The 19,199-nt window shown below is 47.3% G+C and overlaps 1 protein-coding gene across 2 annotated transcripts in view; it reads right to left on the bottom strand.

Moving 5' to 3' along the window:
- Positions 1-18,851, bottom strand: part of LOC147724807 (ubiquitin carboxyl-terminal hydrolase CYLD-like) — a 481,074-nt gene extending 462,223 nt beyond the window's left edge. Inside the window, exon 1 of one of the 2 annotated variants that reach the window (XM_086966313.1) lies at positions 18,743-18,851. The gene's annotated coding sequence lies outside the window, so the exon portion shown is untranslated. The remainder of the gene's footprint in view (positions 1-18,742) is intronic. The other variant, XM_086966314.1, reaches the window with a different exon arrangement.
- Positions 18,852-19,199: the final 348 nt, after the last annotated feature.

Here is a 19,199-nt window from a genome sequence, read left to right as displayed (position 1 = left end):
CCAACACAAATCACAACCACACACAATGGACCCCCCCCCCCCACGACGGCACATTTGTAATGCTGCCAGTTGCACCACACACCACATCGCACTGGGCGGTCAGACACTGAAAACGGTTCGATGGTAATCACCCCCACGATTCTACAGTAGACAGCTGCAGTGATTTGTGAGACTCACAACACCCAGACGCCACATCTGATAACTGTAGCCAGTAGTTCCATGACCCTATTCCAGGTTATTATACCCCTGTTCTGTATGGTATTTACACAGCCCCCAATACCATCGTTGACAAATGACTACTGATCAGTTTCAGTGTGGCTCAATGATTAGAGCGGCTGACCCTGATGCAGAGGTCTAGCCCGGGACCAGGGTTCAATTCCCCGCCTCGGCGGGTCTTGGGCTCAAAATTCCACGGACCTGATAATTCTCGCCTATTCCAATCATGGAGTCCCACTCTGCAACTCTGGGCAATAGCTTGCTTAATCTCCACAACGGCCCCCACAACGCTAAGGATGCCTGGCCTCCACCTTGGGGGTGCTCAGGAGTGGACGCCTCACAGGGAAAGCCAGGATGGGTTCCACAGCGGTATTCGTACAAGTGCCTTCAGACCCTTGCGTGAGTAGTGCGCTATACAAGTATCAATTTACAATTTTATTTTTACTTATAGATAGCGGTATACTAAGCTATAGCAGGTGAAGTATATAACTCAAATTCATGTACTTGTATCGCAAATTGTCATGGTAAACTATAAATGCCAATAAAAATGTTTTTTTAAAAAATCATACAAGTGGAAAAGGAAAGAACTGATCATATTAAAAACCTGCCGACATAGGCAAATAAATAACATTAAACTTTATCAGAGAATAGATAATTGAAACAGGATGAATTGTGTTCTTCTTCATAGGAATGTAAAAATTGCAATTAATCATATTAGAAACCTATCCTCAATCACAAGGGGGCTCTGCTTTACAATATTACATAGAATACTGAGTTCCTAGACCTTTCTGGAACTACCTTAATTTTGTTCACTCTTTAGGAAACATTCTTTACACAAATGGCAACCTATTCTGATTCAATCAGTGACACTTATATAGCGCGCTAACTACCCGTAGGGTCTCAAGGCGCTGGGGGGGGGGGGGGGGGGGGGGGACGGTGCCGCTACTGCTCGAACAGCCAGGTCTTCAGCTTCTTCCTGAAGGCGAGGTGGTCTTGGGTCAGGCGCAGGTCGGGAGGGAGGGAGTTCCAGGTCTTGGCGCCCAGGTAGGAGAAGGACCTTCCTCCCGTAGTCGCTCTTCGGATGCGGGGGACGGCGGCGAGGGCGTGGTTGGCTGATCGGAGGTGGCGATTGGGAGCGTAGAAGTTGATTCGGCTGTTGAGGTAGCTCGGACCCTGGTCGTGTAGGGCTTTGTGTGCGTGGGTGAGGAGGCGGAAGGTGATTCTTTTGTTGACGGGGAGCCAGTGGAGGTCTCTCAGATGTCCGGTGATGTGGCTGGTTCGTGGGATGTCGAGGATGAGTCTGGCTGAGGCGTTCTGGATCCGCTGGAGTCTCTTCTGGAGCTTGGCGGTGGTACCGGCGTAGAGGGCGTTGCCGTAGTCCAGTCGGCTGGTGACGAGGGCCTGGGTGACGGTCTTCCTGGTCTCGGAGGGGATCCACCAGAAGATCTTTCGTAGCATGCGTAGGATGTTGAAGCACGCCGAGGAGACGTTGTTGACTTGCCTGGTCATGGAGAGGGAGGAGTCCAGGATGAAGCCCAGGTTGCGTGCATGGTCTGTCGGTTTGGGTGCGGTGCCCAGGGCGGGAGGCCACCAGGAGTCGTCCCAGGCGGAGGGTGAAGAGCCCAGGATGAGGACCTCCGTCTTGTCAGAGTTCAGTTTCAGGCGGCTGGTCGTCATCCACTCGGCTACCTCTTTCATCCCTTCGTGCAGGTTGGCTCTGGCGGAGGCGGGGTCGTTGGTCAGGGAGAGGATCAGCTGGGTGTCGTCGGCGTAGGAGATTATGCTGAGGTTGTGTTTGCATACGATGGCCGCGAGGGGGCTCATGTAGACGTTGAAGAGGTTGGGGCTCAGAGATGACCCTTGAGGGACGCCGCAGATGACTTCGGAGGCTTCTGACTTGTACGGTGGTAGGCGGACTCTCTGTGTTCTTCCGTCGAGGAAGGAGATGATCCATTCCAGCGCCTTGTCCTGGATTCCGACGTTGCCGAGGTGCTGTACTAGGGTGCGGTGGCAGACAGTGTCGAATGCCGCGGAGAGGTCTAGGAGGATGAGGGCCGCTGTTTCTCCATTGTCCATCAGGGCTCGGATGTCATCGGTGGCGGCGATGAGGGCGGTCTCGGTGCTGTGATTGGCTCGGAAGCCTGACTGTGAGGGGTCGAGGGATCCGTTCGTCTCGAAGAAGGCGGCCATCTGCTTGTTGACGGTCTTCTCGATGACTTTGGCTGGAAACGGGAGGAGCGAGATGGGGCGGTAGTTCTTGAGTTCAGTGGGGTCCGCTGTTGGTTTCTTGAGGAGAGCGCTGAGTTCGGCGTGTTTCCTGCTCTCAGGGAAGGTGGCGGTGTCGAAGGAGGTGTTGATGATGTCCCGCAGGTGGGGTGCGATGACAGCGTCGGCCTTGTTGAAGACGTGGTGAGGGCAGGGGTCGGTCGGTGATCCGGAGTGGATGGAGTTCATTGTGCGTATGGTGTCTTCGGTGCTGATCGGGGTACAGATTTCAGAAGGAGCCAGAACTGTTGCAAAGGGGAAAATGTTTTTTTCCGCCATTCATAAACATATTTTGTGTCCTCCAGTGCTGATTCTATACTTGTCGACAAATGATAATCAGCTGGTTGTGCGATCATCAAACACCCAACTCCCGGATGGCGCAACTACACTCTTACACTGGTTTCCACACACACGTAAGACTAACCTGACAAGCAAATTCATAGACATGGGCCTACTCCTTGCGAAGAGGGAACTCACCAGGGGATGGAAATCTAAGGTAGCGCCGACACACCGGAAATGGCTAGCTGAGTTTCAGAAATGGGCGGCAGCAGAGAGCACGATCAGGTATCAACTGGTACGACGGGGACCTGACGGGAAGGCTCAGGAAGCAGCACTAGCATGGGAAATTCTAGTCCAGGCACTCAGGGATAGTACAGTGGAGAGTGAAGAGGAGGGGGACGCAGAAGACCCGGGGGTTCCCGAGGTAACGGTGCCAATCCCAGCGCCTACCACGGACACACACACTCATTAACCAACTACAGACTCCGCAGGTCACCAACACACTTCAGAATACTGCAAGCCGGGCACGGGACGCCATAGAACACCAGAGGGGTGGGGGGGGGGAGTGCAGCATCCCATTGACATCGTATTTCGCAGATCACCCTGGCCGGAGGCTGGATGGGGGGGTGTGGGGGGAAAAAATTAAAAGCAGACGGCGGTAGATCACTGGATACGCCATCGAGTAATGGCGGCAACGATACACTATGTGAGACAATTGCCACCCGGCCCCAGGGATGCGGGTAATAAGGCTGTGTAAATAATTGTTAGCAGGAGTGTGAGACATTGGGATCCCGCATATACATACTTGCATACTAACTGTACTGCTTAACTTGGAATCTGCAATAAAAATTGTTTCACAAAAAAAAAAATCAAACACCCAACTCCCAGTCAAGCTGACCACCTGCTTGCTAGAAACCGAGCTTTGGGTGGGGCGTGATTTCCTTAAACTTAATGCTTACAAGACTGTGAATCTCCAGCAAGTCAAATCATTAGGAATCATGGTGGATCAGATCTCTTTCAAGCCCGGACTGACGTATCATCAGCCTGTTTCAATCCCCTGACACTTTTAAACAATTCTCCCATAAAGGCCTCCCCATCCTCACATTCAAGTAGTTTTAACGAGCATCTTTTGAGTGACAGATCCCGGTCACATCCTTCAATCCAGCTTTTCCAGAATCCTCACTTGGGCAATTCTAGAGGATTCAAAACTTTGCTGTCCGGCTGGTAGGAAGCCTACACAAGTTTGATCACTTAACCCAGGCAATAATCCTTCTTTACTGGCTTCTGGTTGGGCAAAGAATTCTCTTCAAATGCACTGCCTTACACACAAAGGCTTCTATGATGCAGAAAGCTCACCTATTTACCCATTCTATGAGAAATCTGCACTTCAAACTCTCAGTCCCTGATCCTAGACATGTGGCTGCTCTCTGTTTGTTGCCCCAAACTCTGGAATAGTCTCCTACTGCACACCTAGAGTATGTAATCTTACGTAGCCTCCAAAAAGGCATTGAAAACTCACAATTGTTTTTATACATGATCCAGTTTTTAATTCTGTTTTACTATTCCCAGTGCTAAGATGCCTATGTTGATGAACTAACAATTATTAGAACGAATCAATCAATAACTTGAACAATGTGCTCTAGAGAAGTATTCTAATGTCAACCACCTTCTTTGAAAAAAGCAACCGCAAGTAAGTGTTGATATCAATAAAGAGAAAACGGCTTGAGAGCAACAAAGCGCTAAAAATTAAAGGGAGTTTTTGAGGCAATACCAGATTATGTTCTTTAAGTTGCTTTTACACACTTGAATTACACTACAGGCAGGACTGGGTTGGAATGGCTGCATGTCTAGATACAACATCAGAAAGTACAAATTATTTAGTTTGCCCTAAAGGTCACTCACTGCAAAAGACAACTACACTAGTACTAATTTGAGGCACTGGGGGCTCACGTTATGGCTAAGGATACTGGGTGGGGTTGTTCTAAGCTGAGGAGATTGGAGCAGAGGCACACATGATGGCTAAGCAGGAAAATACCCACAGTGGAATTTGTAAACACACAACTTAAAAATCATCTTTACTAAAAGATGCATTTTTACATTCTGGGTTTAGGCATACTAAACTCCATTTCTCCATCTCGTCTCAATGGGAAGTTATACTTGTAAGATGTTACAATGTACTCCCATTCTATCCTACGGGACAGATAGCCTTTCAAATAGTGAAATACAGTGTATTTTGTTTTTAACTATCAGGACATATCACACACACCAGAACATGTACTACCTTTCACAAACACTGCACCCTGCCCACATGGGTACCTTGAGCCTACCTTAGGGGGTCTTACATGTAAGAAAAGGGAAGGTTAGGGCCTGGCAAGTGGCTGCACTTGCCAATTCGACATGGGAGTCATAACTGCGCGCAGACACTGCAGTGGCAGGTCTTAGAACCCTTTGAAAGGCTGCTTGTGTGAGTGGCACATTCAGTGCTGCAGGCCCACTAGCAGCATTTGATTTACTGGCCCTGGGCATACGAAGTGCACTATACTACGGACTTGGTAGTAAATCAAATAAGCCAAACATGGAAACACTAATCTATTTACATGGAGAGCATATGCATCTTAGCACAGCAGTGGTAAAGTGCCCAGAGTCCTAAAACCAACAAAAATAGGAGGCCAAAAAGTCCAGGGGTAAACCCGCTGTGAAAGTCAAGTCTAACAGTGGGTTGTTCTAACCTTAGGAGATTGGAGCAGAGACAGGTATATTTTTCATTGGTGATCAAGTACTAATATATCGCGCTGACTATATTTAGGATTCATATCGTTCTTGCCTCCTTGACGCATCCAAAGGGCAATTTCGCACAACTAGCACGAAACACAGTAAGGAAGTGCATGTTTGGCTTAGTGTTGCATGTGTTGTGATCCTGTATGGGCTGTTTTTTTGTTGTATACGAGTTACTACAGAAGTGTGTAGGTAAGTGGGTTTCTGTTGCAGTACACCCCACCCCCCCAACACTTTTTGCCAAACTGATGCACCTTTGACTGAATGTGCACTGGGTTCATGCTAACCAGTTTCCCAGTGTCTGTCTTCTTTCCAAAAACTGTACCTTTGCTTCCACAATCGGCACACCTCTGGCACACATGTAAGTCCCTTGTAGAAGGTAAGAGTGGTACCAAGGGTCTTGTGACCATAGGGGGTCTCTAAGGGTAGCAGCATGTATTGTGCTACCCTAAGAGACCCCTCACCAAACACATGCACAGTGCCACAGCACCTGTGAGTTTTGGTGAAGATAAAAGTGAAGTGTTGTCCTGGCACACATCCCTAGGTGCCAGGCCTACCAGCACTGCAAGAGCCATAACTAAGTCACCTCTAAAGCAGGCATTACAGCCCTAACAAAGCGTGCACCAAACCTCTTGTGAGGGCACAACTGCATGAACAGATATACCCCTATAATGTCTAAGTCCATTCTTAGACATTATAATTGCAGTGAAGCCATACTGAGTACATGGCTGGAAGCTTGTCACTACGAGTTCCACAGCTTCAGAATGGCTTCACTGATTTCCAAGATAATTGGTACCAAAGATCTCAGATTAATGAGCCTACACTGGCACCGGTATTGAAATCATTAATAAATGCACTTAGAGGGAACCTCAGATGTGAAACCATAACAAACCTAACAAACTACTAGTGTGTGCCTGACTGGTCTGCACCAGCCTGCCACTTCTAGACATGTTTCTGATGCCCTAGGTAGGAGCCTTTTGCTCTTGCGGGTCAGAAACAACATCTGCTCAGGGTGGAAGTGGTTCACACTTACCCCCAAGCAGAAACAGCATAGCACAGCAGTGAGCCTTTAGAGGCATCCTGCCCTTTGTTATGCTGAGCAGGGCCTCTCCAGCTAGAGGAGATGCCTTCCCTCCTAACCAAGCCCCACTTTTGGCGGCAAGGTCGACAGGACAATTAGTAAGCAAGAGAGGTGTGTCCTCTCTCAGCCAGGACCAACCCTAAGGTGCCCTGAGCTTTAAGTGACCCCCCACTTTAAAAATCCTCCATATTGTTTTGAAGGATTCTAGCCACTAGGGTTAGGGGTATGCGCCCTTCCAGAGGGAGTGGACATACGAAGGGTGTAGTCATCCTAAAGGTAAGTAGCCCATTGGATACTGCCTTTTTACCCCTTGTAACACACCTAAATGGAGTATTTAGGGACATCCCTGAACCTTAATCCTCAGATTACCGATGACGCATGAAGAAGAGAACAAAGTAAAGACATGCAGCAGCAAAGCCTGAAGACACCAACTGACTTGGCCCCAGCCCTACCAGCCTCCCTGCAGCCCTCAAAGATCCTGCTACAGAAGAGTGACTTGTCCCGCAGCTCAGCGACCTCCAGAACCCTGCCTGCCTTCTAAAAAGACTCTGGATCTCCCCCATGGACGGCAGACATGTCCAGAAGAAAACCAAGTAAAGAACCACAAAGTCGACCACCTCTGCACCCAACGCCCACAGCCCGAGTCCAAGAGGCCCACAGATCCAGAAAAGGTTCCCCAGCAATCCTGAGCAAGAGTCCCACATGGGTTGACCCCTGCCGGACTCTACGTCGATGCCTGCAGCCGCTGCATGACAACTATTCCCCCCCCCACCCACCCAATGTGACCGCACTGGTAAGTAGACTTCTGACACCAAAGGACACCTGGAACCCCTGGGGCTGGGGAACATCTACCAACGGTGTCCCGAAGCTCCAGCACATCCCAACTTACCAGTGCAGCTGTAGGTTTCTTTCGTCTAGCCTTCTGGCCTGAGCCTGCAGATTTTTTACAAGTTCAATATTCCCCATTGGTTTGCATTGGGTGCCTGACGCTGTGTTAGCATTCTGCACTTAGGCCATCCCTTTTCTTTTTATTTGAGAATTTAAAAGACACATTGTAAAAGATTGACTACCTTATACAAAAGATAATAAATACAATTCATCCAGCAGTATATAAAACTTGAGTGAAGCATTAATCAGTCAATTGATTAAAACAGGACATTAAAACACAGAAGCGAAGAGGAAAAAAATAAAAATAAATACACCTCAGAATAGATAATTAATGGATAATCGTAAGAGACCTCCTCTGCGTAAATTATACTTCACATTACAATTCTATTAAAGGCATTTTTAACATTTTAAACATTTAAAACATTTGCCCCCATATTCTCTACACCTGTATCCTGGTGGGCCTCCAGGCAGCCACCGGGGCCCAGATCTTCCGGCCCAGATCTTGTGTTTTTTTGCCCTTAAGCTCATACAGGGCCGCCTCAACATTATGCATGCCCAGTGTCTGGTCAGCCACAATTGAAATGTGGGGGCCTCTGCGTCTTTCCAAGCTGCAGATATCAAAATTCGGAGCACTACCACAGAAATAAATACCAGAGCCTCCTTCTCGGCATTAAGTTCGAGTTTGCTTTCACATCCTAAAATCATAAATGTTGGGGCTAGATTGATTTAACATCTAGCAGCCCCTCCCAGAAACCCTCGATATCTTTTTTGATCTTTTTTTGTTTTTCGCACTGATGAAACATGTGTGTGAGATCGGCTGGACACTTTAAGCATCTGGGGCAATTGTTGTCCTCCCTTTTGCCCCAATCGAATAATTTGGAGGGGGTAAAATATAGATTTAAAAGTGTTTTAAAATGTTGCGCTTTAAGATTGGAAGATCGTAAAATTATTTTGTCCAAAAATAATGCTCTATCCACGTCAACGTCGGGATCTTCCAATTTAGAGGCCCATACAGCTTCAGTTTTTTCTATGTCATCCTGGTTTCCCTCCATAAAGGTTTTATATATTCCTTTAATTTTATGCCCTCCTGCCCTCAGGTAGTCCAGTATGCTCCATCTTTTGCCTAGCATAATACGAGGTGTCTTTGATTTAATTGTTTGTACTACTTGGGCGTATTTAAAGTCCTGACTGCCATGGAGAGAGTAACTCTGTTTAAGATCCTCTAAGGGTCTAATCTCGTCCCTGATCATAATGTCACCCATTGTTAGGATGCCCTGTTGCTCCCAGTGTTTCCAGCTACCGTCACTACTCAGATTAGGGAGTTGCCCCGAATTCCAAAGGGGGGTATGGGGATTAAATCTAGGGATTCCCAGAAATTTCTGCACAGTTGTCCAGACCCCCCATATACTTTCCAGTGTCTTATATCTTGCTCTTTTATAGTACCGTCTCTGCGTCCTCCTTAATAAAACACCAGTTACCTCACTACCTAACATCAGTTTGAAGATTGAAGGGAGAGCTTCTTGTCTGTTGGAGGTATTCCCTTTATTTGGCACTGGGTCAAATAGAATAGACATTTGCGCCAGCAGACAGGACCAGTGATAGTCCCTGAGGTTAGGCATTCCTAGACCGCCTCGCTCCTGTGGTAAAGACATACATTTTAGGGATCTTCTAACCTTTCCGTACTGCCACAGGAAATTAATGAAGATAACTTCCATTGCTTTAATCAGTTTTTCCTCTATAACCAACGGAATAGCCCGAAATGTATATAATATCTTCGGAAACACAGTCATTTTGATGACGTTGGCACGGCCTACTATTGAGAGATGTAATTTATCCATCCTTTTTAGATCTACCTCCATTGATTGCATTAGAGGAACAAAATTATCTCTGATGATGTAATGTGGCTGCGCATTTATCGTTACCCCTAGATATATTACTGAGTATATTCGTGGAGCACAAAACCTGAGTCTTTCCCTCATTCAAGCGATACCCTGAGTATCTCCCAAATAGCTTGGTGATGTTAACCAGTTCCTGCATTGCTACATCAGGGTTTACCGAAACTACCGCCAAATCGTCGGCATATGCCAAGATTTTGGTTTCAAAGCCCTTAGTGATTACTGGTTGAATAACAGGGTTAGCTATTATCCGCTGTATTAAGGGATCTATGTAGAGCGCAAAAAGGATAGGTGAACACGGGCACCCCTGCCTCGTCCCTCGTGAGATATGGATCTTTTCCGAGCTTTCCCTCATCATTTGGATCTTAGCCTCCGGAGCCGCATATTTTGCCTGGATAGCCATCCGAAATTTTGGACCAAACCCTCTTGCCTCTAGCACTCCCCAGAGAAAGTCCCACCTAACCCGATCGATGCTTGCTCTGCGTCGAGGAGGATCATTGCCATCCCCCCCTCCCCAGCAGCATTTAATTGCGCGTCTTATGTGATCCGTGGTGCCCCGGCCTGGGATAAAACCATGATGCCAGGGAGAGACCAGACTGCCAATGATCCCCCCCAGACGGGTTGCCAATATTTTTGCATACATTTTTTTACCGGTGTTTATAAGGGAAATCGGTCTATATGAGCCCGGATTTTCTTTAGCTTGCCCTTTTTGTGAAACACCACTATGTTAGTGCTCCTCCACGATTCAGGGATTTTGTCAGTATTTATAACCCAATGAAATAAAATCGAGGAGCAGTGGGGAGATTTCCTTTGATACCTTTTTATATATCTCCAGGGTTATTCAGTCAGGGTCGGCTGCCTTCCCTGCTGCCAGATCTTACCACCCCCTTTTGTACCGCTTTTGGCCGCCATAAGCGTGGCAGGGTATGCTCAGACGTGAGTCCCTTGCTCACTTTGCCACTGGATTCAAGCAAGCCGGGCTGAAGACGGCTGGAATGCCAGAAACCGGTCCTCAGTAGCTTGTTTCCGGTCCAGGGAAGGCATGGCTTGGCAGTTTGGGCTGGACTGTTCCCATGAGGCACAGGGTCAGACTGATTTGCATATAGCCATGTCTGAACTGGGGTGGCAGAGTGGGCTAAAGAACGGTGATGGATTAAACCCAGATCTTTTGACTGGGTGTGAGTGTTTGATTGGTTCAGATGCTCCGTCCATTACCACCCCCTTTTGTACCGCCAGATCTTGTAGGGCATCTGCTAGCTCTTTTAAAGAAATATCCTTTTCCAGGGTTTGTCTATCTCCCTCAGCCAGTTTGATTGCGGCTTTCCCCCGCTCTTCCCCTGGAACCTCTACCGATGGTTCCTCCTGATAAAGAGCTTGATAATATGTTTTAAACACGTTCAGGATTTCTATTGGTTCCTCGTAGCTCCGCCCTGTTCTTCGATCCGAGTTACCACATTTTTGGAGGCCACCTGTCTGATGCGGAGCGCCAGTGCCCTCCCTGCTTGCTCCCCTGTTTCATAAAGCCTGCCTCTCTGAGCTTGATATTCGGCGGCTGCTTTCTATGCTAATTGATTCCGAATCTCTTCTTTAATGGACCTTACTCTTTCAAGACTCGCTGCTACCTGCTTCCCCTGACAGATATCTTTCCCATGCAGTTCCTCAGCCTTCATCAGCTTTTCCATTAATTGCTCCCTCACTTTAGTGATCTTTTTCCATTTCTGGGCAGTAAAGCTGATGGTTTCACCCCTTAGTGCTGCTTTATAGCTATCCCAGACCGCAATCCTTGATGTACTATATCTATTTGCGTCAAAGAACACCTGTGTCCAGTTCTTAATATGCTCCACATAGGTGTCATCTGCTAAAAGCTTCCTGTCGAAAGTCCAGGGCCTATGTTTTTTGACCGGCCTGTTGATATCCATTGTTAGGAACAGGGGATTGTGGTCCGATATGATCATTGGCAATTTACAAATTTTAGCCCTGTTGAGTTCCGACGCAGAGACCATAAAGTAATCAAATTTGGAGTATTTCTGATATGGTTGGGAAAAATACGTGGACCCCGGGTTCCCCGGCTCCTTGGTCCCCCTTACATCACTTAGTCCGTGCGATTGTATCATTGAACAGACTGCCTGGTAAACCCTTGGTTTGCGTCCAACATATATAGTTCCTTCCGCAAAAACTGCATCAATATTCAGATCCCCACAAACCACCATAGGGGAAGGCCAACCTGCCAACTCCTTTTCTATGCAGTCAAAGACCTCCGGATCGTCTTGGTTTGACCCATATATGTTATGTTATGTTATGTTATGTTATGTTATTTATTTGTTAAAGCGCAAACAGCTGCCCCAGCAACGGAGCGTCCCGGCGCTGACCTAACCAGTACCTGAGGGGAGGGGGGAACCAACAGAGGAATTAGATGACAGAGAAGAGATGGGTTTTGAGTACCTTTCGGAAAGTGATCAGATTGGTTTAGGCACGGATGTGCGGAGGTAGGGAGTTCCATAGCTTAGCTCCTAAGACTTTGAAGGAACGTCCACCCTGTCTACAGAGCTTAGTTCGGGGGACCATCACGAGGTGTTGTCCCAGAGAGCGCAGGTTGCGCTGGGGCGTGTATGGTACCAGAAGCGGGCGCAGGAGTTCAGGGCAATCAGATTTGAGAATTTTAAATGCCATGGTCAGGGTTTTAAATTGGATCCGAGATTCAATTGGCAGCCAGTGCAAATTGCGAATGGTGGCTCTGGCAGAGCACCTGCGTGGGAGACCAACCACTGCTCTGGCGGCCGAGTTCTGGATACGCTGCAGTCTTGCTAGTTCAGCTTTGTTTGCCCCCAAGAGTAAGACATTGGCATAATCCAGCCGGGCAAGAATCATAGCTTGCATAATGAGTTGACGGGTTTTGGCGTCAAAGAATCCAAGTATGGGGTTGAGGCTTCTCATGAGGCCCACACATGTAGCTGCCACTTTCTTTGTGTGGGACTGAAAGTTAAGTGAGGGGTCGAGCCAGACACCTAGGTTTTTGACGACTTCTTTTGTCACGGGGGTGGGGCCAAGCACAGAGGGCCACCAATGATGGTTCCAAAGGGTGGGGTTTTTTCCCAGGAGGAGGACCTCCGTTTTCCCGGCGTTTAGCTGCAGGCAGTTGAGTGTCATCCACTGTGCGACTGCTGCGAGGCCATCTCTGAATTTGGTTGCCGAAGGTGATGGACCTTCTGAGACTGTGATGACCAGCTGTGTGTCGTCAGCGTAGGACACCAGCGTAAGGTCCCACTCTTTTGCTACCACTGCGAGAAGCTGAACGTATAGGTTAAATAGGGATGGGCTAAGCGCCGACCCCTGGGGGACCCTTTGCCCGATGGATTGGGGTTGAGAGATGTAGGGGGGGGCTGAAACTTGAAAGGACCTGTCTTTTAAGAAGGACTGGAACCATTCAAGGGCTAATTCGCCAATCCCAATGGCCTCAAGTCGTTTCAGCAAGATGTTGTGTGAGACCGTGTCAAAGGCCGCGCTGAGATCCAACAGGATCAGCGCGGCACTTTGACCGGCGTCTAGGATACCTCGAAGGTGCTCCGTAGTGGTCAGCAGAGCCGACTCAATGCTGTGACCTGGCCTGAAGCCGTTTTGGGAAGGGTCCAGGACATGTCCCGCATATGGTGATACCTATGTTCATCTCACATATTGCCCATCTACCCAGGGTATCTGCCTTAGACCGTTTCACACCCCCCAGACCAACCCTTCCTAAGATGGCCAATAGTTGAAGTCTGAGAGGAACAGGAGATTATCTCATAACCCCTGAGGTTTAACCAATGTTTTTCCCCCATGGTAGATGCGTTTCTTGTAGACACCATATGTCAGCCTGCACTGATTTTACAAACTCCTCAAATCTTCCCCTTTTTCTCCAATCATTAAGGCCCCCTATCTTCACTGAACAAATCTTAATCTTGGACATACTTCTGTCTACATTCTACTTTCTCTTCAACCAATCTAGCTAGTATACTGGGGACATTTTTAAAACATGGATCAGTTACCGTCTGTCTGATTATAACGACATCTACAATTGTGTCAAAAATTCTCTTTTTTACATTACCCCCACCACCACCACTATCCCCCCTGCCCACCCCTCCCCCTCCCCCCAGCCAACCCCACCCCGCCCCCTAGACCCTGCACCCTCCCTCATGAAGCGCTCAGACTGAGTCTGTGCATGTGATGGATTGCAGTGTAGCAGTGAGGACTATCTTAACAAATACTTCTATGAGAAAACCTTAGTTACCTCTGATATCGCCGTTATGCATATTTAACCAACTGAGATTATGCTATAATTACTGTAGGAGAGAAAAAAAAAGAGAACAAATATACTATAAGCGGATATCAGACGAGGCAGGGGGGCATGGAGCTTTCTAAACGAACAAGAAATTTAGTTGCCCAGAGAGTGCAACTATTCCTGCTCTTTGATTTCTGAAGAAAAATACTGAGTCCGCCCTTCATTGATTATTTTCAGTTGCGCCAGGTTTAATCAAATATGCCTGTAGTTTTTTTTTTTTCTGGAACAGCTTAATCATTTGTCGCAATCTCCAGCGTCTCTCAACGGTGGTATGTCAGTAGTCCGGTCGGACAAAAAATGTCACCCAGTCAGCAGTTCTCTTGGCGTCTGGTCTTGCTTTTTCGGCAATGACCTGCCTCAATATGAAGTTGCCCAAAAAGATTAAGATTGCCCTGGGTTTGTCCCCTTCCTTAGCATTGCGGCGTATTTTAAAGGGAGTACGATGGGACTTCTCCAGACCAACTCCAGCTGGATAGCTCCGGGAACGCTTGCTCAAAGAGTTTGATGACATAGGCTCTTACATCGAATCCTTCTGACCCTTCGGGAATGCCCAGGATCCTTAGGTTGCTCCTTCTGAGCCGGTTCTCCATATCCTAGAACTTCCATTATATGTCTGTTACTTGGGCACAATGGGACTCAACCTTACTAGTAGCCGCGGCGACCTCAGCCTCTGTTGAGACAACCCTCTCTTCCAGATTCGACACTCTGTCACCTACATTGGCGCATGCCTAGGACAGTTTCCTCACCACGCCTTGCATTTTTCTCATAGCTGCCTGAGACTTGCGGCTGTCTTGCCTTGTTTCATCCCTATGCTCTATGATCTCCTGATGAATTACTTCCAGCAGCGAAAGTTGGACTGTTTCTGGACTGGGACTACCCTGCAATGGCATAGTAGGTGAGTGGTCCCAGCTAAGACCCCTACGAGGATGTTCCTGCGTTTTTGCTAGACTGGCTGATTTCACTGCCGTTGCAGGAAGCTCCTGCTCTGGGTCACTCTCGGATTCCACATTGCTATCGCCCATGGAGGAGCTACGTTCCTCCTCCTCCTGTGACCAGTCCGCCCCTTCAGTTACTGAAAAAAAGCACTCAATCGGGGCCTTCTCCCCATCAGTCTCGGGATCGAGGGCGCCCCTAGTACTTTCTATGTCTGATGGGGCTGTATTTTGTGTAAAGACTCCTGGGGGCAGAGAGGCCATATTTCCACCAGCAGCTTGCGGGGGGTGTTGAACCTCTTGATTTAAAGTCAGAGTCATATCCGAGTCACCCTGTGCTTGGGTGGTGACCCCATCCCCACCTGGCCATCCCTGTGCCACTGGAGGTGTAAGTTTGGTGCTGCCTTGTGGCCCCCCTGTGCTTACCTTAACCCCTGGAGACTGGGTTCTAAAACTGTGCTACTCACCTGCTAGTACCATTTTTATTGCCCCCCTTTCTCCATTGGATAAATTGGCACCAGATACAGAGTTTGAACTCTGCACCCGGCTGCCACTGTGCCGTTGGTGATGCACGGTGGTCTCTTACCTGAAACTTGCCTGGTACTGATTCTTCATCCAAAAGTTAATTTTTTTTTTTTTTTAAATCGATTACCTGCCTGCAAATTGCTGATTGCATTTCCTCCCATAGGATAACATTCTATTGATTGAAAAATGCACTAGATGTCCACTTTTAATATTGAAAAACAGTGATAATGCAAAACGTATTTTACTGCAATATAGTATCTTTGATTCTATAAAATCCATATTCTAAAAGTAATACTTTTATAAACCATTGGTCTTGGATTTAGTCATTGTGTGTGTGCAATCTTTTCTTGCCAGTGTATGACAACAAATGCTTAGCACCGTCCTCTGAAAAGCCTAACTGCTCACCTACACTACCACAAAAGAGAGGATTACTATCATCTACTTTAATCAATCAATCAGTATACTTATAAAGGGCACTACTCACCCGTTAGGGTCTCAAGGCGCTGGGAGAGGGGATGCTACTGGTCGAAGAGCCATGTTTGGAGGCGTTTCCTGAAAGTTAGGAGGTCCTGGGTCTGGTGTAGCTGGAGTGGTAGAGAGTTCCAGGTTTTGGCGGCGAGTTGGCAGTAGTGGGGTCTTTCGTGAGAGAGAGGATCAGCTGGGTGTCGTCTGCGTATGATACTATGTTGATGTAGTGTGTCCAAGTGATGTTGGCAAGAGGAGCCATGTAGACATTGAAGAGCGTTGGGATGAGGGAGGATCCTTGAGGGTCGCCACAGATGATCTTGGAGGCCTTAGACAGAAATGGCGGAAGGCGGACTCTCTGGGTTCTGCCGGTGAGAAATGATGAAATCCAGTTGAGAGCCTTGTCGCTGATTCCGGCATTGTGGAGTCGCATGCGGAGGATGTGATGCATACTGTGTCGAATGCGGCAGAGAGGTCTAGCAAGATGAGTGCTGCGGTTTCTCCTTTGTCGAGCATGATCCTTATGTCGTCTGTGGCAGCGACTTTAGCGTCTGTAAAGCCTCTGGGGATCTACTCGACTGTGCACCTTACTTTGGTATAGTAAATACAGAATCAGCTTCCTACAAAGCGCTATTATCTTAACTTTTATTATTGAAATATTTTCTTACAAAGAAGTATTCTGAAACAAACATGATTCCTAACCCCAGAATGTTGAAGACCGTTTGTGTTCCTGAGGACTGTACGTTACACCATATCAATGTTACAGCCACACTTAAATATAACCACCCAAACGGTGACTGATATTCTTTTAGACCAGGGTTTCCCAAACTGTGGATCTCAAGCAGATTTTTTTGGTGGGTCACAGTAGTCCAAGCAATAAATGAAGATTCCTTTAAATTCTGTTTTTATCTTGTCACATTTGCTGCGCTTCAAAGACAGAGATGAAATATCAGGCTGTCTATTGACAAATTACAGCTTTTTTAATATGGGGACTGGTGTTTAAAAACTCCCCTCACTTTGCAGTCAGAGAAAGAAAAGTAAAGTGAACTATCTGACAATCTGGCTGAGGTACAAATGTGTAAAATGAAAGGCTGCAGGATGTAATTTTTCTGTAACTCACAAAATATTAAAAACTGTACACAATTAGTAGTCAGGAAAGCAAAAATGAAGCACTGTTTTTGTTGTAATTCTGAAGTGTGATGAAACAAAGATTTTAATAAGATTTACACAAATCAAGCCACTTTACTTGGTGGGGCATACACAAATATTCACTGAAACCCGATTTCCACACAATATAATTTGTGTGCAATATTATTTTATCAGTAAAACTGTATGCCTGTGCAAATTTAGTGGCCATTTCAATGGAAATGTGTTGTCTGTAACTGACAGTGCACTGCTCAGTATGCTTTAGCTACATTAAAGTAAGCCTGTATCATCTCCAATAAAGCTAGTGGGTCGCGAACGTTTGTCATTTTGTCATGGTTCTAAAATGTTTGAGAACCACTGTTTTAGACCATGTTTCCTGTGCAGCAGTTCTTTTACAAATTCTTAAGAGAACAAATACATTCAATGTAGTACAACATAATATTTGAAAAGTAAACAATACACATTCAAAACTGTTCACTTTAGGGACCAGCCTCTAACCCTCAATCGGATGAGGGTTGCATGTGGCATCTAAGAAAATACAGCATCAAGCAGAGCTGCGCCCCCGCCAGCTGAGCCCGAGTTTAATGAACTCGGGACCATGGGTGTCATTTAAGGGTCGCCACTGCGACCCGTGGCTTGCCCCTTGTGACCCCTTGCACTGCCTTTGGGACCCCTGGCCTCACAGGGTGCAAAATCAGTGCCTGGGACACGTCCTAATTAATGGACGCCAGTTGGGGCTCTACTTTTTTGTGTTCGGTCACTTTTTTTAGTACACTAATAGTGAATAATGTTATTCACTATTCGAGTGATAAAAAAAATGGACTACACTTAGCTGGAATATGACCCTATCTGGCATCTAAGGTAAGTAAAAATGCTTTTAAATGTATGTTGTATGTGTGCTTGCGGGTGAGAGTGTTTATGTGAATGTGTGTGTATGCGTAAGCATGTGTTATGAGTCAAAGTAAAGTTAAATTGCCATGTATTGTCACTTCCCCTACCCCAGGCATTTTGGTGAATTGACGCTCATGCTCTGAACGCTGGCAAAGTATGATAATGTTTTTCTAAAATGTCCATCAGCACAGCGTCTGAAAATGCGCATTCATTGTAAAAAACAAAAAAATGACAACCCTGGCACAAAAACACGGAAACTCTTAAAAGTAGCTAAGCTTAAACATTAAACTAAAACAAAGATATTTTCTCAGAACCGTCAATATTAGAAAATGGAAAACGGGTGACATTTCTGGTCCAAAAACAACATAAGTCCCAAACTCACCAGATGAATGCATTTTGCACAAACCATATTTAGTGCTCCCGTTCTTATAAGACAAATGCTCTTCCCAAAGAGGGGCTCACATTGCTCAAATATGCGGTTTCTGTCAGTGCCCTCTCCAAAATCTGAGGGGCTAACGGATTCATATCACCACGCCAAGATATATTTGTTCCAACCACATCCTTTTATTTTGCCCATCACAGCTGTGGCGCTTATCCTATAGGTTTTAGGTTAACAAATACAAGACAACAGTCCCCAGAACGCACTGCTATGTTTAGATGGAAAAAAACACGACTTGAATCAGGGATAATAGAGCCACATTGGGGGGGGGGGGGGCTCACTTATCCAGCCCCATGGAGGTCCAAGTAAAGTTGAGCCAGGGGTGTATTCTCCGCCCCTGTGAGAAGAGGCTCAGAAAACTTCACTTTCACTTTCAAAATACTGGCGCAGTACCAGACACAATGTGCTATTATCCAGGGGCCGGGCGGGGGGCGACGGGGGGGGGGGGGGCGGGTTGGACAGTAGCGCCTCGCTGGGGCTGTTGCTGCACCGCGCGGCCCCCGCACACCTCTCCAGGACCGGACACCTGTCAGGTCGGAGGGGGCGTTCCTCCTTGGACATGGACAGCAGGCGAGGGGCTCGAACACGCTGTCAGTCAGACACACCCGGGGGTTGGGGAGGGAGACTTACCGGGCCCAGACGTTGCCGGTGGGATGGAGAGCCCCTGGTCCCCCCGGGAACCCCTGCCCCTGCCGCTGCTGCTGCTGCCTGCGCTCCGTCGCTGGGACACTTCCTGGTGGAGGCTGGGAGCAGCAGGATTCCGGCGCGTCACGGGGCACGCATCGCGGCATGACACAGAATGCGTGGCACGTGCCGCAGCATTACCAGCACCTGCCCATTGCTCCCACGGTATCGAATGCAGTGTGCTCTGTTGATGACTGAGCACATCAGCTGTGACACATAATTTATTTATTTATTTTAAGCGTTTTTATATAGCGCGGACTTTAACCGAAGGTGTCAGAGCGCTTCACAGTAGGAACAGAACTGATACATGAGGAGAAACATTACAAATGAACAAATTCACAAAGCAAACGTTAAGTTACATGAGGCAAAAATGACAATTGTGAGCAAACAAAATACAAGAGGT

This window comes from Lissotriton vulgaris, chromosome 4_1 (genome assembly GCF_964263255.1).
Source record: "Lissotriton vulgaris chromosome 4_1, aLisVul1.2, whole genome shotgun sequence".
Lineage (NCBI taxonomy): Eukaryota > Metazoa > Chordata > Amphibia > Caudata > Salamandridae > Lissotriton > Lissotriton vulgaris.
The sequence above is the reverse complement of the archived record's forward strand: the minus strand, read 5'-3'. Positions and strand labels throughout refer to the sequence as shown.